The following is a 27,398-nucleotide window of genomic DNA, read 5'->3' on the forward strand; positions in this document are numbered from 1 at the left end:
GTGCCAAACTGGAGCAAGTCCCATTCTGGCACACAGTTTTAACTCACCATCAAATCAGTGCACACTCTGCTACATAGTGAAAATTAATTCTGGAAACAATACTCCAGGCTGTGTCTGAGCCATGTCTCCACAATATTTCTTCCAAGGGTGCTACTCCCAAAAGGTATGTAGGAGAACTTCTCTACAGGTTGGAAGGTAGGAGATGAGATACTACAGAAGCAAAGCTGTGAAGGTGGGACAGGGGTCATGCTTGGACAGCTCAGTTGGTTGCCAGCCTGGTCTGACACACTGTTTTAATCTGCCACAAAGTTTCATGAAAAATATTCACATATCAGGATATTGATATCGCAGAGGCTCAACATAACTGATCTCTGAAAGTCTTTACTGTTGTGCAGAATAACTACTTTTTACAACATGGATACAGGAAATCTACTCACCTAGTGTCAGCAGGTGGAAACACATTAAAGATATGAAGATGCTAGTTTTTGGAAGCAGGACTTTCCCCTTCTGGCAGAAGATAGAAGACAAATTGAAGAAACAAGTATGTAGGAAAGGTCACTCAGAACCAGTGGTCAGGCTCAGCAGGAGGAATCATCCATTTAGTTGTTTGTGCTTATTTTTGTTTTGTGAAAAAGGAAAATAAATTAATTAGAATTATAGTTATTCTGGCATGTTTTGGGAATGAAACCATGTTTCATAGGTGTCACGAAGGATAACCCTTATGTATGTGGAGCAAATCATGGTGTACATTACCAAAAGAAAAATACCTCTTACAAACTTAATCTCTACACTGTATTACTGCTATGCTATTTAGTGATATTTGTATTTACAACAGCTAAATTTAACCAAGGAAATAAGTATAGGCCAAATAATAAAGCTGCTGTTCTCGCAGGTATAATAAATAGTATCTGTTTATCTTCTATCGGTATTTTAATATTTGCTTGATTGCAACTGAAGGAAATACTGTTCCAACATAATGTAAGTTTAATGGAAGCAGACATTATGTTATGGATGGAAATTTTATTTTAGCGAGACTTACATGATTCATTAATGCTGTTCGATTCGAAAGGACTTTTCTGCAAAATATGTGTTATAGAACATGCGAAAATATGGGATGTTTAAAATTCTTATAGTGCGTTATCTGAATACTCTTCTTATGACTGTAACAACAGCCACAATTTTTTCATGTGAAGTGGCATATTCGATTGGTTTGTACACGAAAGTTGCAACACAAATAATTAGTATGAGACTGTAAGACGTAATATGGAATTGGTTACCACACGGGAATTGTTGCAGATTTATTTATTCCAATTAGAGTTACTGTTGCTTCGATTTCTGTCGGTTGTGATTATTGTGTTATTGACACCGGCAAAGGTATCACCTCGATTTTCTAATTGCAGAAAACAAAAGTTTAGCGAATTAAATAATATTAGTTAGCGGCACTTCCGCACATTCAAAAACAGCGGTCTCAATATCGATATTTGGAGTAATCTTCGACTTTACAATATTGCTTGCAGGATTTAAATTTGTCAACAGTTTTTAATATCCATTTAATATCGAAACTTGTAAGTTACATAAATGTAAGATTTTGTTGTTGCTGATCCCACACACAGCTGTCACTCGCGGAGCACGCTATAGTGGAGCGTTGGCAGCAGTGCGACCTGGGCTTCGCGACGAGTAAGCCATCTGGTGAGCGGCGAGGATGTCGAATACATTCCGGTTGTTGACTGTTCCAGGCCGGGTGTTGAGTGCGTGAGGTGGTTGTGCGAAGTGTGGTTTGTGTTAACATGTCTCTTGCATTATAAATATTGATACGCTTTCATATCGCTACGAAGTGTAAACAGAAATTTGAACAAAGTTCTCGACAAGTGCATTATTCCGTGAGAATGGTGTAAATATATGTGCATCACATTAGGGTGACATCGGGATTCGATTTTTCTTAATTATCTGATGCCGAACAACATGTGGTAAGTAACGCTTTTCGTATAAGTCAAAAGCCTTAAATGTCAACTAAATGGCGTATAAAAATTCCAGATGTGTATTTTTCGGAAATTTTACTTCTTCTGGCGGTGTTTGTGCCCTCTCCAAATAAAGAAATATTTGTCACTGTTTGTCATACATGTTTTGTCACGTTAACTGAGGAAAAGTTGTTTGTTTCGTGCATCAGATGTTTAACTATTGTTCTGATAGTAAATGAAAATTTAGCACCCGGAGCTATTCATCAGCGTAGGAAAGCTTTCCATGGACGTGGTCACCGACAACAATTATAAACACATCCAGAAAGATAGTAGGTATTTTGATAGCGTTTTGGCCATTGAAACAAACGGGAGGGGGTGAATAAGTTGTTATTCTTCGGATAATTTACCTCATTCTAGGCCTATATGGCTGTAATAATTGAAGTGAAAGCATGCGATGAACTCGAAATATGTTAAGAACTTAAGTATAGTCTATGTGAAAAGTTGTACTGCCTATTTGAAGATGACTTGAAATGCATTATTTCGCTAAAAGCGCGCTTCAGAGCCCAGCTGCATTCCTGCGTTTAGGAGTCAAGAAAACATCTTTCAGCAGGATTGAATAGTTTTCTGTTTACTTTAGACACCCTAATAAAGTTATGTGCTGAGATTCGATCCAGATATGTGCAGTGTCTGTTGTGACGAGCAGAAAGCCTCTATGGTAAAGCTACCACTGCACGGAAGGAGACAGTTTTGTCATAGGTTCGGTCGCCTGGCGTTCAGATGTGCTGCAATACTTTTTAGAGCGAATACATTTGTATGACTAGTAAGATTTCCTTCACTTTGAGATGGCAGATCGTTTGACAGTAGGTTTCAATATTCTATATTTAATATTCTATATTCCATCATTTCCAGTGCCAACCAGTAAGAATCTGGCTTACTTAATAAGAACGTATTTCTTGGTTGAAGAACCATCCGAAGACTGACATGCAGTGAAATATGACAAGACATGTAGTGCTTTATATTTCGTATTTATCTTGTTAGTACTTGACAAGTGTACTCTCCCCTCTCGCACATGCCTTAAGAGCATACTCATGGCGAGGGCGCAATGGTCAGCACACTGGACTCGCATTCGGGAGGACTGCGGTTTAGATCGTCGTCCGGCCATTCAGATTTAGATGTTTCGCGATTTCCCTGAATCACTCCAGGAGAATGCCGCGGTGGTGACTTTGAAAGGGCACGGCTGGTTTCCTTTCCCACCCTTGACATAATCCGGGCTTGTGTTCCGCCTCTAATGACATTGATAACGTTAAACCCAATCTTCCTTCCTATTATACTCGTAGCAAATCGATTTTGTTTGTGCAATTCCAAACTTTACCACGTAAATCGTTGTTTTTCATTAGGATTATTGTCACCCTTAGCGTAAAACAACGCGTAGTGTCTGTTGTTAGGACGTGCGCTTGGTCTGCATGCATGTAAAACATGTCGAATTCTCGAATCAGTTTCTCAAAATATAGAACGTAGATTCAAGAGGAATCCGAAACACAAACGATGCTCAATTTTAAACATTGTACAGTCGATGAGGCTTCTGCTTGATAGTGGGTGTAAACGCAGTTCGTTTTACTGATTTCATAGGATGTGAAACACACAGTAATATCCGACGGAATAAATCGTTAAACATTTGTCGCTGAAGGCCAGTGTTCATGACAGGTGTAAAATGGAGAGCAATTAACTACACTCCGCGATTACGTCTGTAGCTTGTATACATCTTTAACTGCAGTATAGTCCGTTTTCAGAGTCTTGCAAAACATACATCTTTTTTTAAATATAAATGTGACAAAGTACTTGGAATCGGGCTTAGCAAGACAGCGCTAATGCCGGAGCACCACTGTAGATGTTTGCTTCATCGGTGACTTCGGTTGACGAAGGTTAAATTTATTGATTGGACGGTATGTTTTCTAGAGTCCAGCCGTACTGAGCCGTACTGACGTTCCATTTTGTCGCAGAGTATAATTTATTACTGATTTCGCACAGCGTTAGATACGAACGAGTTTGTGTATTATTAATATTTGCAACATTTCTTCCTCATTTGTTACGTCAATTATGTTTGTCATGTAATTAACAACAAATATTATCCGCCTTTTGAACTGATGTTTATTGTTGTTTTCGACCAGAGATATTTAATCTGTTTGTGTTGTGCGTAACTTTGTGGGTTTTTGTCTCTTTTGGTGTCAGACGTAAAACCCACAGATGATGCGTTGCACAAATAGGTATAAAATAAATTTTTGACAAAATGGAGAGTGCCTAAGACCAATATATTATTTATAAAAACATGTTTTATTTAAGTCTGCATGTTTTCGTGGCTGTTGTCACTGTTGTCATTGGAGGTTGTTAGGCCGACTTATGCTCCTCGTTTGTCACAATATCTGCATTTCGAACCGTATGCTGGTAACCTTCTCAGGTATTTTGGTGGCTCTGCTTGATTCGAAACGTAGATTGTGAAGAAACTGAAGAGGAGAATGGCCCGACCTTACAACCTAGAAGATTTTTATGTTCAATGAGACATGTTTAACTGCAAACAGTAGTAAACATCAGTTGCTAAAGATGGATACTACTTGTTTCTTATCTGCAGAATAAATATATTATATATCACTCCTAAAGTGTATACGTATTTAATGCCTTCGAAGAAGACACGTTTTGAAACAGCTTTACGAATATGTAAAGTTCACTTGCTAGTATCACAGAAAATGACTTTTTCGTGGGCGATATCTAATTACATTGTCAGTTTAACAACAGGCCGAGGGGGAAAGGAAAGGAGATGCATGCGGGACGTTTCGGTCCCCGCCCTCTATATCTATATATACTCCGCAAGCCACGGTACGGTGCGTGCCGGAGCGTAACCCGTACCACTATTAGTCATTTCCTTTCCTGTTCGTCCTATGTGAACTGTTGTTCCGTTTCCAGCAATTTGTTCAAAATGGTTCAGATGGCTCTAAGCACTATGGGATTACAGCTCAGGTCATCAGTCCCCTAAACTTAGAACTACTTAAACCTAACTAACCTGAGGACGTCACACACATCGATGTCCGAGGCAGGCTTCGAACCTGCGACCGTAGCAGCGGCGCGGTTCCGGACTGAACCACCTAACCGCTCGGTCACAGCGGCCGGCCAACAATTTGTGGATGGGAAAGTTAACCGTCATAGTTTGAATATATAACGTAATGCGTCATGGTATCGTACAGCTACAGTACATATCATTATAGAGGAGAACGCGAACTGCTGAAAATGCAGTTTAATACGGGGCTATTTCACAATGCAGCAAGTTAGATTGTAATTCTGACAACAAATTATCGTAATAGCAGATTGAAGATATACGACCGTACATTGGGTATGGTCAGGTTGCTCATTTGGTAAATGTCAGTGAATTACTCCCGATACCGCACACGTTGTGAATCCCTCACTAAGCTCCCACGGTCGTCTCATGAGCTTTTCTACATCCATTGTTTGTATTTAGAAATTGACAATTTCATTTTTTTCATGCAGGAACATTCTCGTGGATCAATATAAAATCACACCAGCAGTGTCGTTCGAAATTTAGTACATATTGTAGTATATCACCTGTTTTCGTTGATGATGATCTGACCTACCTCCTTTATATGTGGCTGGCTTTGTAATTTATTCTAAACGTCGGGTCTTCTTCTGTGGTGTTGGAAGCTTAGTGCGATTACCTGTCTTCACATCTCACGTAAATAAGCTGAGAGGCTGTGTGTAAACATGATAGTTCCTGTTTCCGGAATATCTTATAAAGAAATCTACGAGAATAGGTAGTTGATAGGAGGTCTTCGTGAATATAAATGCAATGTCGCGTGCACAAAAGTCAAGGACCCGCTAATGTATTATTGTGAAGCTGGTAGTAAATTGTGTGTGTGTGTGTGTGTGTGTATAAAAATGTCCTCTGTCGGGAATGAGGAAAGAACAACGCGAACGTTTACTCCTGTGCCATTTCTATTACGCGTGTTTGGCGTGAGATCAGCGAGTCCTGTGTGCGACCTTCACTATGGTTGGTTGGTTTGTGAGATTGAAGGGACCAGACTGCTAGGGCCATCGGTCCCTCGACTTCACTATGGATGCCGGGAAAAAGGAACAGAGATTCAGTGCGGTTTTTGACAGTGAAAGGAGTGTTAAGTGAAATTCATGGTCAAATGTCTGCTGTGTACGGCGAACACAGTATTTCACGTGCACGTCTGTTTACTTGGAGTAAGACTTCGAAAAGGTCGGGTGCCGTTGGAAGACAGCAGAGGCACAGAACAGGCTCATCGTGACATTAGCCCCTCCGTCACTGCTGCGGTGGATGTAGCAGGCAGAAGTGACCGACGGCGGACACTGCAAGACATTCGGCTCATGTTGGACATCAGTCACGGTGCCGCTCATGCCTTCGCGACAGAGCATCCGAAGTTCCGGAAAATCTGTGCGCAGTGGCTTCCCTACAGCCCGACGGAGGTGCGAAAGTTGAACAGATTATCGACATTACTGCAGCAACTGGAACGGCATCACGATGAAGACTTCGTTCGCTGGCCTGTAGTGACGGGAGAGCTGAAACATGGTGTGATCATTCGGAACAGGACAATAAGCATCAGAGCCAACAAAGGTAAGCGCATGGATTCACGCCTACCGAAAAAGTCTGCGAAAGTCATAATGGCCGTTCTCCTTGCCCGTAAGGTCCCGCTGCTCATTGACTTTCTGGAAGAAGGGGCCATAGTTAAGGCATAGCAGTATGTGTACACTTTGCAAAAATTGAAATGCTCCATAAAGTCGAAACGCCCAGGGATGTTGGCGGATGGCACCATTCTGCTGCAGGATAATGCCCGCGCACATGTTGTCAAGATTGTTTGGACTACAGAGTTTCGCTGGGAAGCCATTACGTATCATACTAGTCCCGATCTCTGCCCATGCGATTTTCGTATTTCTGGAGTCCTGGCGAAAGACGTTCATGGCCTTCGATTTGTTTCGGACGAAGAGGTGCACGTCTGGGTACAGTCATGGTTCCATAGTCAATCGCAGACATTTTTCCATGAAATCATTGACCGTGTGATAAGTGTATTGCGAGTTATGGCTATTAGATTTGTAAAATAAACAGTTTACTTACCTTTTTCCATCTATCTTGTTCATTTCGACTGCCCCCTTATAATAGAAATAACGTGAGTGTAACAATTTGTAGGGATATTAAGTGAAATGATCACATTGGCGCAGTCCTGGTAAGGCGGGCGGCAAATTTGGGTTCTTTGTCAGAATACAAAGCAGACTTGATCACGAATCGTTTGTGCGTTTCATCTTAGAATATTCTCGCGCGTGTTGGACCCTTACCGAGTAGGACTAACAGGGAGTATTGATCGTATACAAAGAAGGGTGGCACGATTGGTTGTAAGTTTGTTTGACTCGCTGGAGAGCGTCTCTGAAAAATTCCAATACTTGAGTTGGCAGACTGTCGAAGATAGACACAAATTATCCCGTGAAAGCTTACGTCGAAAATTTCGTGAACCAGTGTTAGCTGGAGATACCAGAGATGTATTCGGTTTCCTACAATTCGCTTCCGTAGGTATCGAGAAGACAGGGTCAGAGTAATTGGAAACAGCAGGCACAAAACCGTTTGACCAGTTCTTCGCGTGAATGGAACGCAAAGGAACCCTCACGTGTGGTACAGCGCTAAGTGCCCTCTGCCGTCCAGTCCAGTGACTCGATAGTGTGTACTGTATGTAGACTTGTAACGATTTAGGTGGTTTCTGGGCCGCTCGCTGTTTTCGTAGGTGCGTTTTGACCCCAAATAGTGCGTAACAGCGGCGGGGCAGGAGGCGTAGCAGAAGAGCTGGGAAGCTGTAGAAAGAGGAGCCGCGCGCCAGCAGCCAGCCAGTTGTGGGCAGATGGGTTCAGGGAGGGGAGGAAGCCCCACAACCAACGGCCACAGGCTGCGTGCGGGGCGCACCTGGCGTGCTGTGCTGCCAGCCCAACCAGTACCTGCCCGTAGCGCAGGTGCCCTGTACACATTAATTGGAAGAAAAAATGTTATTCATCCACCAAAGAATTCTTCAGTGTCGGTCATCAGTAGAGACCAGACAACATGCATCATAAAAACGTTAAAATATGCAAGATCGAATAATAAAAAAACATGGTAGTTACTGTGTGTGCCGCGCGGGATTAGCCGAGCGGTCTCGGGCGCTGCAGTCATGGACTGTGCGGCTGGTCCGGCGGAGGTTTGAGTCTTCCCTTGGGCATGGGTGTGTGTGTTTGTCCTTAGGATAATTTAGGTTAAGTAGTGTGTAAGCTTAGGGACTGATGACCTTAGCAGTTAAGTCCCATAAGAAAAAACAAAAAGTTACTGTGTGTATTATACGAGGCGTGTTTTTTAAGTAAGTACCGTTTTGAAATTTAAAAAAAGACGTGCTAAGATACCTCAATAATTTTATTTTTACATGAAAGGTTGTACCTTGATCTACTCACTGACGCCATTAGTCTGATTCTTCCTTGTTTACGTTGTGTGCTGAGTGTTTAAGATGCCTCCGATAATCGTGAGTCCCGCCGACTGTGAAGTACTGGCTGTTATAAGATTTCTTAGTGCTAAAGGCATGAAAGCGATCGATATTCATCGTGAGATCTGTGCAGTTTACGGAGAAAACATGAGTGATGGAATGATAAGAAAGTGGGTGAGAGCATTTAAAGATGGCCACACACATCTGCATGATGAACAACGGAGCGGCGTCCTTCGGTCGTTAATGAAAGTTCGATGCAGGAAGTGGACAATAAGGTGAGAGAAAATAGACGCTTTACGATTTCCTCCTTGCGGGATGACTTTCCTAATGTTTCTCGTAGTGTTTTGTATGGCATTGTGAACGAGCACTTGAATTACCGAAAATTGTGCGCACGTTGGGGACCGAAAATGTTGACGGATGTGCACAAAACCAAATGTTTAGACAGTGCATTGGTTTTCCTTGAGCAGTACCACAACGACGGTGGTGATTTCTTAAGCCACATTGTTACGGGCGGTGAAACATGGGTGGCCTACGTCACACCAGAATCAAAGCAACAGTCCATGGAAGTTGAGCAAGGGCATCGTTTTGTTGCAAGACAATGCCCGTCCGCATGTGACGAATTAGACCAAAGATCTCATCACATCTTTTCGATGGGAAACTCTAGAGCATCCTCCGTACAGCCCCGATCTTGCGCCCAGTGACTACCATCTGTTTCTGCACTTGAAGAAACGCTGGGCAGTCAGCGTCTTCAGGACGATGACAAAGTGAAAACAGTGGTGATGCAGTGGTCAACAAGTCAGGCGGCAGACTTCTATGAGGAGGGTATTCAAAAACTGGTACAACGTTATGACAAGTGCCTCAATATTGACGGAAAAGTAGGTTAAGGTACAGGCTTTCATGTAAAAATAAAATTGAGATATCTTAGCACGTCTTCTTTTAATTTCAAAACGATACTTACTTAATAAACACGCCTCTTAAGTCAGTTGAACCTGTGCATATCAATTACGAGGAAGAGCAGCGGCCACGCGAAAAATCGGTATATTTAGAACGCTAAAAGCATTTTCTGAAAGCTTAGGAAGGGGCCCTTCCTGGGACTATTTCTAAAAATTTGCAAAATTGGGACTGTTCCTTCTTTGCTATTGTCGTCGGTAACAATCGGATGCGATGCGAGTCGCAGCAAAACAATCGATATGTACAGGACCAACTTCGAGATATATCACACGCAGAGGGGCACGCTCCAAAACTCCGTAATATTTTATTTAAAAAACAACGTAAATTATGAATTTTTCGAACAGCATTAACTTTCAATTAATACTGCTTTGATCATATAGCGAGCAGCATCTGAAATAAACACTAATACGCTACTATTGTAAACATAAACGACCAGTTACTGTTCCAGGTGTTAGATAGGATTGTGTCTTCGAGCACTCAAACATTTTTATAAGCAGAAACGGGCTGTTCTGCATCAGATGAGGTAACTGGGCAGTATTTGAATTTGGCATTTATTGTTTCTGGTATAAGTTCACCCATTCCATTAGTAAAACTATGTATTTGGCACAAGGGTTCAAAGCCCGGGTTACTGTTTAAAATGTTTTTAAATTTTTCTCTAAGTTTTCTTGGGAATACCTCCGGCAATGAGGAGTTAACTAGAATAATTTTATTCATTGACTGAATAGATTCATTCAACGCCAGACCTGGAGTTTCAAGCTTTTTTTAATACTTCCAGGTTTATGGGAAAAATGAGTGCTAATCACATTACTGTCTTTTTTAATACCGGAATCTTTAAAAGCTTCCTTGCACTGGCAAACAGCCAAAGCCTCTGCACTATCGAAGTCGTTCTCTACCCCTCTAATAGCCTCGAAGTGTCCATTGTAAAACAACACAGCTTCGACCCACGTACCCCAACGAGTTGCCACTGGTTCTGGAGAAAAGGCAGATTTGGTAGTTTTTATTTATAGGTCTTGATGCGATCAGGAGCATTTTCTTTGTGGGTGAAAGCAGTTTATTTACTTTCACAAACGTGGAACGTACTTCATCAGCAACGCGATGTACTCCATGAGCAAAGCACGTCACATGAATCAAACGAGGATAAAGTACTCAGTGGACTTCTGCTTTAATCATATAGGGAGCAACATCTAAAATTAACAAAACACACTTTCATCTCCAGAAGATTCTGGAAATATTTTTCTAATACGCTCGCTCATTCACAGATCTGGCGATCGTAGAATGATTTACTTTAACAGTTCGTTGCGGGCCGCTAAATAGGAAGAAGAAGGCTCTTCTTTTAAAGCACCATCAATTAAATTTGCAATGTAACGGCCACAAGTGTCTGTAGTTTCGTCAATTGAAATCCAGATAATGCTGTCCTTGAGTTCATTGCGTATTTCTTCCAGGACATTTACGTAATTTGTCGGTATGTAATTTTTACGCAATGTTGACTCCTCTGGTATATTTTGAAGTAAGCAATATTTGCGCAGGAAGCCTTAGAGGATAGAATTTGTAATTTCGTGAAGAATGAATGCTTCACATAGACCCATGTTAAACAGACTTTTTTGGCTACCTTTGGACGAATCCCTTATACTGCAGGTTGCTGTTGTCAGAAGTAGTTGGGGGTGGTCCTTTCTTCAGCATTCCTGCGATATGAAGACTTGCCTTGACATGCTGATCTATTTGAAACTATTTATGCACGAAACGTTTTTCTTGCAAACTCGACAATATAAAAAAATCCGTCATATGTAAATGTTTCAGAATGGTTGGCTATCCATTACGTTTCTTGTTTCGGGCGCACAACACGTTACGCACTACACGTCGTAAACACGTTCAACTGTATACAAGTAAAAAGAAAGCTAAATTGAAACAATGGACGTGCAACTAAAAGCTTGGGTAATTTAATTATTGCGGACACGTGCGGTATGACAGCAAAGGGGATTAACCGAAGGCGTAGGAGCATTGACTTTGCCTTCCTGTTCTGTAATGATTTCGCTAGGCAGTTAGCGATAATGATATAAACATAGAGAGAAAGTATGCATCCCCACTGGTTTTTAGTTGAAATATGCAATAACCGTTGAAAAGGGACCAAATATGGAAATGCATATGCAACATGAAAATGCATATAATCTGGTCTTTATTCAGTTTGAGACCGTTATATGGTCCAAATAATAGGGGAGGGAGGGAGGGAGGGAGAGAGAGAGAGAGAGAGAGAGAGAGAGAGAGAGAGAGAGACGGTGCGTTTCGTCACTGGAACGTTCAGTGAGCGCGAGAGCGTTACGTAGACGGTCGAGAAACTCCACTGGCGGACGTTACGACAGGGCGTTTTTAATCTCGGAGTGGTTTACTGTTGATGTTGCTGTCGCTCAACATGTTACAGGATGTCTATAAAGTCCGAGTAGCTTTGCTACAAAGAAAGAGTTTTCAACACTTGCTGAGGCGTGATTTGTAATGTTTGCATAAAGTGAGGTTCAGCAGCCGTAAAGTATTTTATAAAAAATGCATTTTAACACTCAGCTCTTTATTTGCTGCATTAATCATCTGCCAGTTTCGGTTATTAACCACCATCCAGGATGTAGGGTACAACTGATTAGTTAAAAGCATCCCATATTCCTTTGAAGCCTAACAATATCGAAACTATCCAGTGAAATTGTACAAACACCTGACATAATTTGTCTCAGAATACTGATAGTCATACCTCTTCTCAAATAGACGAACATCACAGGAAAAACAAATCGTTAGTTGACTAATGGGACAAATAAACATCTGATGGTTAAAATGCATTTCATAAAAAGTTTTTAACACTAGTAGCATATACCGGTACCTCTGAAATCGTCACACTAAGGATACACGAGGGTCACAGTGATCCTCAATTATTTGCTGGAGACATTGCCTGAAAATAGAATATTTTATAATGATATACGACTCTTATGCGCTAAACACATTTTATTTCACTTCTTCCTTGTACTTTTTCCATCGGTATTGGTATTAATACACCCGCATTAAAGACTGAGATAAAGACTGCTTGCAATTTCAGTGGTTGAAGATGTTATTCATTTAATGAAACGAAATAATTCATGAATATTTTGAAGTGTTCAGTTATTCATAAAACCGTCCATTATTTTTACACTCGTGGAATATAGACTACAGTGTTATCAGCAACTGGCCATGTCCTGCTATTATAGACAGCTGTGTTCCAACAGTGACCATCCTTACCGGGGACGCCTGTGTTTTCTTCATCTCTGTCTGAAGACTCGGTAGGCTGATCAGTTCCGCCATTGTCCGTAATTGCTGGAGGAACATCAGTTTCAGAGTGACTTTCATCACGAAAGTCACTTTCACGGCTGAGATACTGTTAAGTGTTCCCCATACAGCATCTTTCCGTAGTAAAATGTCATTCCTACATGCCATTTTCACATAAATGAACTTCACATTCAACCACAGAGCAGTCTCACAGTCTGTACTCCAGGGTCACAATATACTTCCAGGGTTCAAGCGGACGTAGGCTTCTCATTCTCCAAATATCCATAGCTGAACAAAACACCTGTGGTTCGATCACGGTTCGTAGTAAAATAAATTGAAATTTCTGCAGTGGGGCCAGAAAACTTCCCATGTTATATTTCAACTTCATTACGAGAATAAAAAGTTGGGAACAATGCACATTCTCAGTCGACATTTGTGTGTCCATTGTTGCAACTAGTTTGCCAAAAATACATACACTTGCATTGCTGGAACTAATTCACATCTATGAATAGCGTTTCGTTGAAATAAGACGTGGTATATTTTACTCGTAATGGCTGTGATATGCGCTTTGAAAGAGGCTACAGACTCCACCAGGCTTTAAAGATGTACACATAAGAGTGGTAGTGATAACGAATCGGCTATTGGAAATGGGGATGAGAGTGATGCTGGTGTAGACGTGATACAGGCAGACATACAGGTCGCAGATGAGCTGGATGTGAAGGAATGTGAGGAAGATAAGTTTTCCGGAAAATGACGCGCCTACTTCGGTATCTAGTACGGGACGGCTAACGTACAACGTAGTACCACCCAACGTGCGAAAGCAGGCTTCCAAGAATATAGTATGTAAAAGTACACATAGTCCACGTCACCTTAGACCATAATTACGGACAAGGGCAAACTGTCTCTGACTTCTTATCACCAATCACATGCACAATGTAATGATAATGTATACCAATAATAATAATATAGCAAAATTCTACACCCACATCTTGAACTCCGGATCCAACTGGACTCTACAGTGCTGTAGGCTTTCTTTGGTCTGCTAATAATAGCTGCTTTACTCGAGGCACGTAGGAAACATTTGAGTGAATTTTGATCAAATAAGTAGGGCTTACCTATTTACCGAGCCACAATGACTGTTTCAAGATTTTGTGAGATTCTGATGTATCTCCAGTTAGATGATAAACTTAAAAGATAGAAAATCACCTATGTGCTTTCAGGGGACCGTGTCCATTCAAGGTGTTAATTTCTTCAAAACTTGGAAAATACGTGATAAAAGTGTGGGCTGCTGTAAATTGTGAGACCAATTGTATCATAAATGCAGAAATGTATACAGGCTAATCTGCTCACCTGAGGGGAAATGATGGGGACGTTACCACTGACAATTTTTTTTTACAGGTTTACAACTTACTTATAACATACGGCAGTGGAGTTCTAATTTTAACAATATGCATCGTTCTTACAAAACTTCATTATGATTTTTGTGGAAATATTGTAAATTTTGTCGCCATATACACTCCTGGAAATTGAAATAAGAACACCGTGAATTCATTGTCCCAGGAAGGGGAAACTTTATTGACACATTCCTGGGGTCAGATACATCACATGATCACACTGACAGAACCACAGGCACATAGACACAGGCAACAGAGCATGCACAATGTCGGCACTAGTACAGTGTATATCCACCTTTCGCAGCAATGCAGGCTGCTATTCTCCCATGGAGACGATCGTAGAGATGCTGGATGTAGTCCTGTGGAACGGCTTGCCATGCCATTTCCACCTGGCGCCTCAGTTGGACCAGCGTTCGTGCTGGACGTGCAGACCGCGTGAGACGACGCTTCATCCAGTCCCAAACATGCTCAATGGGGGACAGATCCGGAGATCTTGCTGGCCAGGGTAGTTGACTTACACCTTCTAGAGCACGTTGGGTGGCACGGGATACATGCGGACGTGCATTGTCCTGTTGGAACAGCAAGTTTCCTTGCCGGTCTAGGAATGGTAGAACGATGGGTTCGATGACCGTGCACTATTCAGTGTCCCCTCGACGATCACCAGTGGTGTACGGCCAGTGTAGGAGATCGCTCCCCACACCATGATGCCGGGTGTTGGCCCTGTGTGCCTCGGTCGTATGCAGTCGTGATTGTGGCGCTCACCTGCACGGCGCCAAACACGCATACGACCATCATTGGCACCAATGCAGAAGCGACTCTCATCGCTGAAGACGACACGTCTCCATTCGTCCCTCCATTCACGCCTGTCGCGACACCACTGGAGGCGGGCTGCACGATGTTGGGGCGTGAGCGGAAGACGGCCTAACGGTGTGCGGGACCGTAGCCCAGCTTCATGGAGACGGTTGCGAATGGTCCTCGCCGATACCCCAGGAGCAACAGTGTCCCTAATTTGCTGGGAAGTGGCGGTGCGGTCCCCTACGGCACTGCGTAGGATCCTACGGTCTTGGCGTGCATCCGTGCGTCGCTGCGGTCCGGTCCCAGGTCGACGGGCACGTGCACCTTCCGCCGACCACTGGCGACAACATCGATGTACTGTGGAGACCTCACGCCCCACGTGTTGAGCAATTCGGCGGTACGTCCACCCGGCCTCCCGCATGCCCACTATACGCCCTCGCTCAAAGTCCGTCAACTGCACATACGGTTCACGTCCACGCTGTCGCGGCATGCTACCAGTGTTAAAGACTGCGATGGAGCTCCGTATGCCACGGCAAACTGGCTGACACTGACGGCGGCGGTGCACAAATGCTGCGCAGCTAGCGCCATTCGACGGCCAACACCGCGGTTCCTGGTGTGTCCGCTGTGCCGTGCGTGTGATCATTGCTTGTACAGCCCTCTCGCAGTGTCCGGAGCAAGTATGGTGGGTCTGACACACCGGTGTCAATGTGTTCTTTTTTCCATTTCCAGGAGTGTAGTTTCTAGAATCACTTTGGGATCAAATAAAACATCCCATACCTATGTTTTTGCAGAGCTGATACATGGGAGTCGTAACTTGGGAGCTGTAGGATATAGAACATTGTGGTTCGTTGCAAAACGTTCAGCAACTCTCAGAAATCACGTGTGCTTCACTCGTAGCTTGTAGAACGTCAAGGCGATATGAGTTCTGCCCGCGTACCGGTTAGCATTCCAGCATCAACGGTTCTGGTTGCTTCATTCATTCGTGCATTGACTGGTGTTGTGTTCACGCGATCCTTGACGTAACCCCGAGAAAAAGAAGTCTAATGGCGTGACAGCAGCAGAGAGCGGGGGCCGTGCGATCGGAACATCGCGATCCCTCCACGTATCGGCAAATGTCACGCAGCACAGCACATTCCTACCATTTTGCGTAATGCACAACTATTTGACTTCTGGGAGGTGCATTGACATGCAGCTTGCACCCTGTGAACACGTGCTTCAGTCAGAGGGGACGTGAACTCCGAGGAAAGTCTTCGACACTGCCTGGCTCTATAAGGTTTTTGGGCCACCTTGATTGTGCTCGCTTTTGCCATTGGTACCCTCTCATGTTGTTGTTGTTGTTGTTGTTGTTGTCTTCAGTCCAGAGACTCGTTTGATGCAGGCTCTCCGTGCTACTCTATCCCGTGCAAGTTTCATCATCTCCGAATAACTACTGCAGGCTACTTCTGTTGAATCTGCTTAGTGTACTCTACGATTTTTACCCTCAGCGCTGCTCTCCAATACTAAATTGGTAATCCCTTGATGCCTCGGGACATGTCCTACCAACCGATCCCTTCTTGTGCCTCAAATTCCTCTTCTCCCCAATCCTGTTCAGTACCTCCTCATTAGTTACGTGATCTACCCATCTTACCTTCACCATTCTTCTGTAGCACCACATTTTCGAAAGCTGTTATTCTCTTCTTGTCTATTTATCGAAAAAAATGGTTCAAATGGCTCTGAGCACTATGGGACTCAACTGCTGTGGTCATAAGTCCCCTAGAACTTAGAACTAGTTAAACCTAACTAACCTAAGGACAGCACACAACACCCAGCCATCACGAGGCAGAGAAAATCCCTGACCCCGCCGGGAATCGAACCCGGGTACCCGGGCGTGGGAAGCGAGAACGCTACCGCACGACCACGAGATGCGGGCTGTCTATTTATCGTCCATATTTCACTTCCATACATGGCTACACTACATACGAATACTTTCAGGAAAGACTTCCTAAGACTTCAATCTGTATTAGATGCTAATAAATTTTTCTCCTCCAGAAACGCTTTCCTTGCCGTTGCCTGCCTACATTTTATATCCTCTCTACTTCAACCATCATCAGTTATTTTGCTCCCCAAATAACAAAACTCATCTACTACTTTGTCTCATTTCCTAATGTAATTCCCTCAGAATCACCTGATTTAATTCGACTACATTCCATTATCTTCGTTTTGCTTTTGTTATTCATCTTATATCCCCCTTTCAAGACACTGCCCATTCCGTTCAACTGCTTTTCCAGGTCCTTTGCTGTCTCTGATAGAATTACAATGTCATTGGCAAACCTCAAAGTTTTTATTTCTTCTCTGTGGATTTTAATTCCTAGTCCAAATTTTTCTTTTGTTTCCTTTATTGCTTGCTAAGTATACAGATTCAATAACATTGGGGATAGGCTACAACCCTGTCTCACTCCCTTACCAACCACTGCTTCCCTTTCATGGCTCGCCCTGCAGGTCTGGGGGCTAGAATAGGCCCAAGGTATTCTTGCCTGTTGTAAGAGGCGACTAAAAGGAGTCTCACACTGTTCGGCCCTATGAGTTCAGGTCTCATTCTATGGTTTGACCTGCCACTTTCCAAATTCTACAGAAGTGCGGGCCATGTGGGGAAAGATGCCTTATGTCGTGCACGTGTTATCCATAGTGCCCTTAGATTCGATCTCCTGAATCACTTGTCATAGCTTTGCATCTCCACCTGCGATTCAACTATTTGGGCGAGGACACTTTGCAGGGTATGTCATCTTCTGTTGTCTCCTGACCTGTTTCGCTCCCATGACAGTATTGGATTTATCTGCGACCAATAATGAGCACGGTAGCCAGTCCATTGTGGTGAGGACGTCATGTTCCCATTTGGTGGTAGCCCCCTTACAATAGAGGAATCGCACTGCTGATGCCTGAGCTGTAAACTCCCCACATATGCTGAGGAGTAGATGCCTGTCTTCCTGGGGCATCAGGACTCCCAGCAACGGTCATCATGCCAGTTGGCCTTTGCCGTGTGCTGGGTGGTGCCGGTGGGGACAGCCCCTGGTTGAAGTGGGTATCATCAGCGTGGATGACTCGCAAATGAAGCGGACTAAGTCGTCTCTTGCTGGTGACCGTACGGTGCCAGCAGTATGTAAAATGGGCAGGATCGAATACAATGCTGACAGGTATGACCCTAAATCGTTTCCCTCCCTCACTACACCATGGGAGGAACGTAGGGCTACAGAACGGAGAGAGCCATATTCGCCTCGATTTTTAGTCTGTAGCAGAATTGATGGGGAATCCTTTCTACTTACGAAGCCTCAATTTTTCTTTGAACACCTCGAGGATAAGATTGGGGAAGTGAAAGCACTGTCAAAGATGCGAAACGGCGCAGTCTTGATTCAGACAGCATCCTCAGCCCAATCCCGAGCGTTGCTCACCTGTGACAAGCTGGGTGATACTCCTGCTTCCATCACTCCCCATAAAAGCCTCAACATGGTCCAGGGGATCATTTTACATTGCGATATTCTCTTGCAGTCTGACGAAGAGCTCCGCGCCAATTTAGAATGACGAGGTGTTCATTTCATCCGGCGCATTTACAGGGAACCCAAAGACAATGGGGCTGCTACCAGTACCTTCATCTTCACCTTTGAGTGTGATTCATTGCCTGAAAAGGTCAAGATGATGGTTTACCACTCTGACGTTAAAACATACGTCCCTTCCCCTATGAGGTGCTTTAAGTGCTAGAAGTTTGGGCACATGTCTTCAGATGCACTTCCAGTGCCACATGTCGAGACTGTGGACGTTCGCTTTATCCAGGTACTCCGTGTGCCTCACTTGCATCAACTGTGGAGAGCACCACTCCCCCTGCTCACCAAATTGCCCAGTACTCCAAAAGGAGTGGAAAATCATGGAGTACAAGACCCTGGACCGGTTTACTTACCAAGAGGCTAAACGTAAATTTGAAAGATTACACCCCATTCAGTTGATGTCGATATATGCTGCAGCTATGTCACCATTGCCGTCCCAAGTGCCAGTGGTTCCTCACTCTGTGCCAGGAACAGTGGGCCCTCCGGGCCACCATAGTACATCCACCCCCATGATGGTGGGGCGCAAATCTTCTACTGTTGCTCCCAAGGGACATCGGTCACCTCCCCCCTGCCAGAGAAGAAACAGCCTCCTCTGGCTCCTCTCGTGCAGAAAGGGTCCCTTGGGGCCCTCTCTCCCAAGGTCTCCACTAATGCCACAGCAAACAAACGCCTGTGGCTCAAGGAAGCCAAAAGCTGCTGGACGAAGATCTTCAGGCCGGCCGAAGTGGCCGTGCGGTTAAAGGCGCTGCAGTCTGGAACCGCAAGACCGCTACGGTCGCAGGTTCGAATCCTGCCTCGGGCATGGATGTTTGTGATGTCCTTAGGTTAGTTAGGTTTAACTAGTTCTAAGTTCTAGGGGACTAATGACCTCAGTAGTTGAGGCCCATAGTGCTCAGAGCCATTTGAACCATTTTTTTGAAGATCTTCAGTCTTCCTCCGTGCCTGAAGCTACTCCAGAGAAGTCCTCCCAGCAAGCCCCTAAAGAGAAGCAAGAGGGCGAACTACCAAAGACGTCTGCTAAGAAAAAGGACCCTCCCTCCGGTGGCCCCAACACCACCACTCCCTCCCAATTCTACATCTGAGGATCGGTGTGGACCTTAGTGTCCCCTGTGGACCTGGCTTTCACTGATGCCTCATCCACGATAGACATAACGCCATCCTCCAGTGGAATTGAGGCGGTTTTTTCCACCACCTGGCGACTCTTAAGCTTTACACCTGCTTTCTGCATTGCGCTCCAGGAAGCATGGCTCCTGGCAATGTGGACCTCTGCCCTGTGTGGCTATAGGGGATATTACAGGAACTGTAGTGACTATGAGTGTTAGGTGGAGTTTGTGTCTATGTCCTGAACTCAGTACGCAGTGAACCTGTGCCCCTTCAAACCCCTCTTGAAGTTGCGGCTGTCAGCATAAGGAGAATGCAGGAAATAACTCAGCAACATATATTCCTCCAGGTGGTGCAGTACCCCTGAACGCTTTGGCTGCACTGATTGATCAACTCCCTAAACCTTTCCTACTTTTGGGAGATTTTTATCCTCGTAACCCCTCGTGGGGTGGCATCGTGCTTACTGGCTGATGCGCAGATGTCGAAAATTTACTGTCGCAACTCGACCTCTGCCTCTTAAATACTGGGGCTGCCACACATTTCAGTGTGCCACATGGCACATATTCGGCCCTTGATCTCTCGATTTGTAGTCCTGGCCTTATCCCATCTATCCGCTGGAGAGCACATGACGACCTGTGTGTTAGTGACCACTTCCCCATCTTCCTGTCTCTGCCTCGGCGTAAGGCCCACGGACGCCTGCCCATATGGGCTTCAAAGGAGGCTAACGGGGACTCTTTCACTTCTGCTGTCACCGTTGAATGTCCCCCACGTCGGAACACGCGCCCCCATGTTCTTTAGTGCGCCCCCGCGAAAGACAGTCCCTTGGTTGTCGCCGCAAGTCGCTGAGGCAATTAAGGAACGTCGGCGAGCTCTACAGCGGAATAAGTGGCACCCTTCCCTGGAACACCTCATAGCCTTTAAACGACACCATGCCTGCATTCTCCAGCTTACCAAAAGACAGGAGTGTAGAGAGAGATACGTCTCGACCATTGGGTGCCATACGTCACCTTCCCAAGTCTGGGCAAAGATCAAACGAGGTTTTGGGTACCAGACCTCAACAGGTTTTCCCAGTGTTAATATAAATGGTGTGTTATCTACCGACGCAAACGCGATTGCCGAGCGCTTTACTGAACACCATGCTCGTGCTTCTGAGTCGGAGAATTACCCCCCCCCCCACCCCCCCGAAACCTTTTGCACTCCCTGACAGCGGATGGAAGGGAAAGTCCTCTCGTTCACTACACGCCACAGTGAATCCTAAAATGCCCTATTTACAGAGTGGGAACTCCTCAGTGCCCTTGTACACTGTCTCGACACAGCTCCCGGGTCAGATCGGATCCACAGTCAGATGATTAAACAAATCTCGTCTGCCTACAAGCGACATCTCCACGTGATCTTCAACCGGATCTGGCGCGATGGTCTCTCTCCATCGTACTGGCGGGAGAGCACCATCATACAAGTGATCAAACCCTGCAAAAACGCCCTTGATGTGGATAGCAATCGGCCCATCAGCGTCAGAAACGTTCTTCGTAAGCTGCTGGTGTGTTGGCAGTTGTGTTGGGTCCTTGTGTCACGTGGCTTACTGGCTCTGTGCCAGGGCAGTTTCCTCATGGGACGCTCTACCATTGATAATCTTGTGTGTCTCAAGTCTGCCATCCAAACAGCCTTTTCCAGACGCCAACACGTTGTTGCCGTCTTTTTTGATTTACAAAAAGCGTTTGACACCACCTGGCGACATCATATTCCTGCCACATTATATGAGTGGGGTCTCAGAGGCTCGCTCCCGATTTTTATCCAGAATTTCCTGTCGCTTCGTACTTTCCGTGTCCAAGTTGGTGCCTCCCATAGTTCCCCCCCCCCCCTTTAATATCCAGGAGATGGTGTTCTGCAGGGCTCTGTATTGAGTGTGTCTCTATTTTTAATGCTCATTAGTGGTCTAGCAACAGCTGTAGGGCCGTCCGTCTCACCCTCTCTGTATGCGGACGACTTCTGTATTTCGTACTGCTCCACCAGTACTGGTGTTGCTGAGTGGCGCCTACAGGGAGCCGTCTAGAAGGTGCAGTCGTGGGCTCTAGCCCATGGCTTCCAGTTTTAGGCCGCAAAGTAATGTGTTATGCACTTCTGTCGGCGTCGTACCATTCATCCGGAACCAGTGCTTTATCTTACTGACGATCCCCTCACTGTAGTGGAGACGTATCGATTCTTAGGACTTATTTTCGACGCCCGATTGACGTGACTTCCTCACCTTCGTCAGCTTGAGCGGAATTGCTGGCAGCACCTCAATGCCCTCCGCTGCCTGAGCAGCACCAACTGGGGTGCAGATAGCTCTACGCTGCGGAATCTCTACAGAGCCCCTGTTCAATCCCGCCTTAACTATAGGAGTCTGGTTTATGATTTGGCATCGCTCTAAGCGTTGCGTTTGCTCTACCCAGTGCACCACTGTGGCGTTCGATGAGCGACGGGAGCTTTTAGGACAAGTCCGGTGACCAGCATTCTGGCGGAAGCTTTGCAGGTCAGGTGTGCGCAACTGCTCGCCTGTTACGATGCACACGTTCATAGTTCTACGCTTCCGAATTACCGTCTCCTTTTCCAACCCACGGCAGTTCATCTCCCGCATCGGTGTCCCAGGCCAGGGCTTAAAATTGCAGTCCGCGTCTGACCCCTATCTGAGCTGGAGTACTTCCCTTTACCACCTATACTCGAGGTCCATTTGCGTACACCTCCATGGTGTACACCTAGGCCGCGGCTTCGTCTGGACCTTCCACATCGTCCAAAGGACTCAGTTCATCCCGCGGCTCTCCGCTGTCACTTCCTCTCGATTCTTCACATGTACCGAGGCAATGAAGTGGTTTACACCGACGGCTCGATGGCTGATGCTCATGTCGGCTTTGGGTATGTCCATGGAGGACATACTGAGCAGCATTTCTTGCACGATGGCTGCAGTGTTTTCACTGCAGAGCTGGTGGCTGTATCTCATGCTCTTAAGCACATTCATTCATGCCATGGGGAGTCGTTTCTTCTGTGTACTGACTCCTTGAGCAGCCTACAAGCTATCAACCAGTTCTACTCTCCTCACCCTTTAGTGGCGACCATCCAGGAGTCCATCTTTGCCCTGGAACGCTCCCATCGTTCAGTGATGTTTGTGTGGACTCCAGGACACGTCGGAATCCCAGGCAATGACCTTGCTGACAGGCTGGCCAAACAGGCTACACAGAAACCGCTTATGGAGATCAGCATTCCAATAAGTGACCTGCGTTCGTTTTTACGCCGCCAGGTTTTTCGGCTTGGGAGACGGAATGGCATAGTCACGCACAACAAACTGCATGCCATTAAGGAGACTACGAATGTGTGGCAGTCCTCCATGCGGACCTCCCCAGGGACTCTGTGGTTCTCTGCCGGCTCCGCATTGGCCACGCTTGGGCGACCCACGGCTACCTCCTGCGCCGTGGAGCCCCGCCTCAGTGTCGGTGCGGCGCCTGGTTAATAGTGGCCCATATTCTGTTGATTGTCCCACGTTGACTGCCGTGTGACGAAATCGTCAGTTACCGGGCGCGTTGCCAGTAATTTTATCTTACAACGCCTATCGGCTGATTTGTTTTACGTTTTATTCGTGAGGGTGGGTTTTGTCGTTTGATCTAAGTTTTAGCGCATGTCCTTTGTCCTTCTGTGTCTTCCACCCTAGTGCTTTAATGGTGGAGGTTTTAATGTGTTGCAGACTGGCTGGCGTCTCCTTTTTACTCTCATAGTCAACCAGCCATGGTAATTTGTTGTGTCGTTTTAATGCACTCCTGGAAATGGAAAAAAGAACACATTGACACCGGTGTGTCAGACCCACCATACTTGCTCCGGACACTGCGAGAGGGCTGTACAAGCAATGATCACACGCACGGCACAGCGGACACACCAGGCACCGCGGTGTTGGCCGTCGAATGGCGCTAGCTGCGCAGCATTTGTGCACCGCCGCCGTCAGTGTCAGCCAGTTTTCCGTGGCATACGGAGCTCCATCGCAGTCTTTAACACTGGTAGCATGCCGCGACAGCGTGGACGTGAACCGTATGTGCAGTTGACGGACTTTGAGCGAGGGCGTATAGTGGGCATGCGGGAGGCCGGGTGGACGTACCGCCGAATTGCTCAACACGTGGGGCGTGAGGTCTCCACAGTACATCGATGTTGTCGCCAGTGGTCGGCGGAAGGTGCACGTGCCCGTCGACCTGGGACCGGACCGCAGCGACGCACGGATGCACGCCAAGACCGTAGGATCCTACGCAGTGCCGTAGGGGACCGCACCGCCACTTCCCAGCAAATTAGGGACACTGTTGCTCCTGGGGTATCGGCGAGGACCATTCGCAACCGTCTCCATGAAGCTGGGCTACGGTCCCGCACACCGTTAGGCCGTCTTCCGCTCACGCCCCAACATCGTGCAGCCCGCCTCCAGTGGTGTCGCGACAGGCGTGAATGGAGGGACGAATGGAGACGTGTCGTCTTCAGCGATGAGAGTCGCTTCTGCATTGGTGCCAATGATGGTCGTATGCGTGTTTGGCGCCGTGCAGGTGAGCGCCACAATCACGACTGCATACGACCGAGGCACACAGGGCCAACACCCGGCATCATGGTGTGGGGAGCGATCTCCTACACTGGCCGTACACCACTGGTGATCGTCGAGGGGACACTGAATAGTGCACGGTACATCCAAACCGTCATCGAACCCATCGTTCTACCATTCCTAGACCGGCAAGGGAACCTGCTGTTCCAACAGGACAATGCACGTCCGCATGTATCCCGTGCCACCCAACGTGCTCTAGAAGGTGTAAGTCAACTACCCTGGCCAGCAAGATCCCCGGATCTGTCCCCCATTGAGCATGTTTGGGACTGGATGAAGCGTCGTCTCACGCGGTCTGCACGTCCAGCACGAACGCTGGTCAACTGAGGCACCAGGTGGAAATGGCATGGCAAGCCGTTCCACAGGACTACATCCAGCATCTCTACGATCGTCTCCATGGGAGAATAGCAGCCTGCATTGCTGCGAAAGGTGGATATACACTGTACTAGTGCCGACATTGTGCATGCTCTGTTGCCTGTGTCTATGTGCCTGTGGTTCTGTCAGTGTGATCATGTGATGTATCTGACCCCAGGAATGTGTCAATAAAGTTTCCCCTTCCTGGGACAATGAATTCACGGTGTTCTTATTTCAATTTCCAGGAGTGTATATTCTACCTGTTTCTTGGGTTTCTGTGGGGTTTTCTTCTCCCCTTTTTGTCCATTTAAGTGTGTGTTGCCCTTCCGTCATTCTTGTGGTTTTTCCTTTTTCTCCGTTTTTTGTGTTATCAGTCGCGCTTGTTTTATTCTCACCCTTGTGGCATTGTTTCATTCGGAACTAGGGACCGATGACGTAGCAGTTTGGTCCCTTCCCACCTCTTTTAAGCCAACCAACCAACCATTTCATGTCCCTCGACTCTTATAACTGCCAGCTGGATTCTGTATAAATTCTAAATAGCCTTTCACTCCCTGGATTTGACCCCTGCCACCTTCAGAATTTGAAAGAGAGTATTCCAGTCAAAATTGTCAAAAGCTTTCTCTAAGTTTGCAAATGCTAGAAACGTAGGTTTGCCTTTCCTTAATCTGCTTTCTAGGATAAGTCGTAGGGTCAGTATTGCCTCACGTGTTTCAACATTTCTGTGGAATCCAAACTGATATTGCCCGAGATCGGCTTCTACCAGTTTTTCCATTCGTCTGTAAGGAATTCGTGTTAGTATTTTGCAGCCGTGACTTATTAAACTGATAGTTCGGTAATTTTCACACCTGTCAACACCTCTTCTTGAAGTGTGAGCGTGTTTCGCCTAATACATGTTGCTCACCAGATGGTAGAGTTTGGTCAGGACTGGCTCTCCCAAGGCTATCAGTAGTTCTAATGGAATGTTGTCTACTCCTGGGGCGTAGTTTCGACTTAGGTCTTTCAGTGCTCTGTCAAATTCTTCACGCAGTACCATATCTCCCATTTCATCTTCATCTAGCGTCGATAACTCCTGAGTACTGTTGTGACAAATTTACGTTCTGGATACTAGATTACAAGCTGCCACTTCTCCTCGTTTGTAGTCATTTTAATGCACTCCAAGTTGAATTTGCAACAAAGCTTCTAATCTTTTTACAAGTAACCATGATTCTCTATCCCTGCTAGTTTTGGAGTTACAATTTTTTGAAATTACATCGGGGACCCTATGGATACACTCACTCCGTCCCACTTACGTTGCTGGAGACCTCGGCGAGGAAATCGTGGAAATGAGAGCTCGTACGGAGGCAGTCCAAGAGTCTTCCTTCCCAGGAACCACTCGCGAATGGAAGGGCGGTAACTCATAGCGGTACCGCAAGGGCGTGCCTCGTCCAAACTGACCATCGCCAGTGAAGAACTGTGGCGTTCAAGGGAACTGTCGGCTTCTGGGCAGCTTTACTTGCTTGATAGAAACTGACCTGTTCCGTTTAGGAGTCAAACTTCCGAAAATAGTTTGCACGTTCATATATTTCGCTCCAAGAATGTAATAAAACTGTACTGCCACTGTACTCCCACGATATAGCTCATGGTACACTTTAATTTATTTATCTAATAGCAGTATTCTTACTTTATCTGAGACGTGAGTTTGTGTGTGTGTGTGTGTGTGTGTGTGTGTGTGTGTGTGTGTGAGGGGAAGGATTGATGGATAACCACAGTCTTCCTCGAAGCTACATTTTCCCCTCTTTCTATAGTTACACATACATGTTACAATAGAAAGTGTAAGGCGCACTGAAGATGGTGTAATCTTTCCGAAACTTAACTTGGGCATTAAAGAAAAAAGAGCACTTTTTCGAATATTCCTGGTACTTAAAAACTGTGTGCCGGACTGGGAATCAAACGTGAGACCTTTGCCTTTTGCGTGCAAGCTGCGTACCGACTGAGTTACACAAGCACGACTTGACCCGCCCTCACAGCTTTAATTCTGCTAGTATCCCGTATCTTCCAGATGAGACTTGTGAGAGCGAACCACGAGTCGTGCTTGGATAGCTCAGGCGGTAGAGCACTTGCCACATAAAGGCAAAGCCCCATAGGTTTGAATCTAAGGTCCAAACACTCCTGTTTCCGACTTCTGATAAGGTCTCCCAGAAGGTTTCGAACCAGTGGACGCTTCGCTGCAGAGAGGTACTTCGTTCTGTGAACTGTTCTGTTGTCAAAGAAGGTGTTGTTCTCGTTCTTGGCAAACAGTGTCGCGCAGTCGCTGTTCTGATTATAATTTGTTGAGAATGCCAGGACGGCTCCTTCCGAGGAAACTGGCATCGGCCTAAGTGGTTGGTTGGTTAAGCAGGAGGAAACCTGCGACTAATTGACCTGACGGGGAATCTGAAGCGCACAGCTTCCGAAAACGGACCCAGTACCCTGACAACTGCACCAGCCAGTCAGCAAGCAGCGGAAGGCGGAGAATGGGAAGCCCGGTGCCAAGGCTGTCGGGAGGGGGGGATTCTCCTGGCTCTGCTCTGCGTGCAGAAGCTGTCCTGCGGCGTGGCGCCGGATATCCTACGGACGATACTCAGTTACTCCGGTAATTGAGTTCTGCGGTCTGCCCGTGGCATCAGCATTTACCGACTGTTAAACTCTCCACAAAGCGAAAAACAATAAAGAACTAAGCTAACCCTGTGTCTGTAACCGATATTAACGCTACCATAGAGACGTTTGTTACCACACATCTAAATCTGTACTCTGACAATCACCGATAGGTGCATGGCAGAGGGTACGTCCCGTTGTATCAGTTATGAGGATTTCTTTCTGTTCCATTCACATATGGAGTGCGGGAAGAATGATTGTTT

General features: G+C 45.9%; 1 long non-coding RNA gene across 1 annotated transcript in view; it reads left to right on the forward strand.

The window, feature by feature from the left end:
- The first annotated feature begins 1,735 nt into the window (after positions 1-1,735).
- Positions 1,736-27,398, forward strand: part of LOC126253373 (uncharacterized) — a 677,982-nt gene continuing 652,319 nt past the window's right edge. The window contains exon 1 of the long non-coding RNA XR_007545948.1: positions 1,736-1,967. This is a non-coding gene — a long non-coding RNA (uncharacterized LOC126253373). The remainder of the gene's footprint in view (positions 1,968-27,398) is intronic.

Source organism: Schistocerca nitens, chromosome 4 (genome assembly GCF_023898315.1).
Source record: "Schistocerca nitens isolate TAMUIC-IGC-003100 chromosome 4, iqSchNite1.1, whole genome shotgun sequence".
Lineage (NCBI taxonomy): Eukaryota > Metazoa > Arthropoda > Insecta > Orthoptera > Acrididae > Schistocerca > Schistocerca nitens.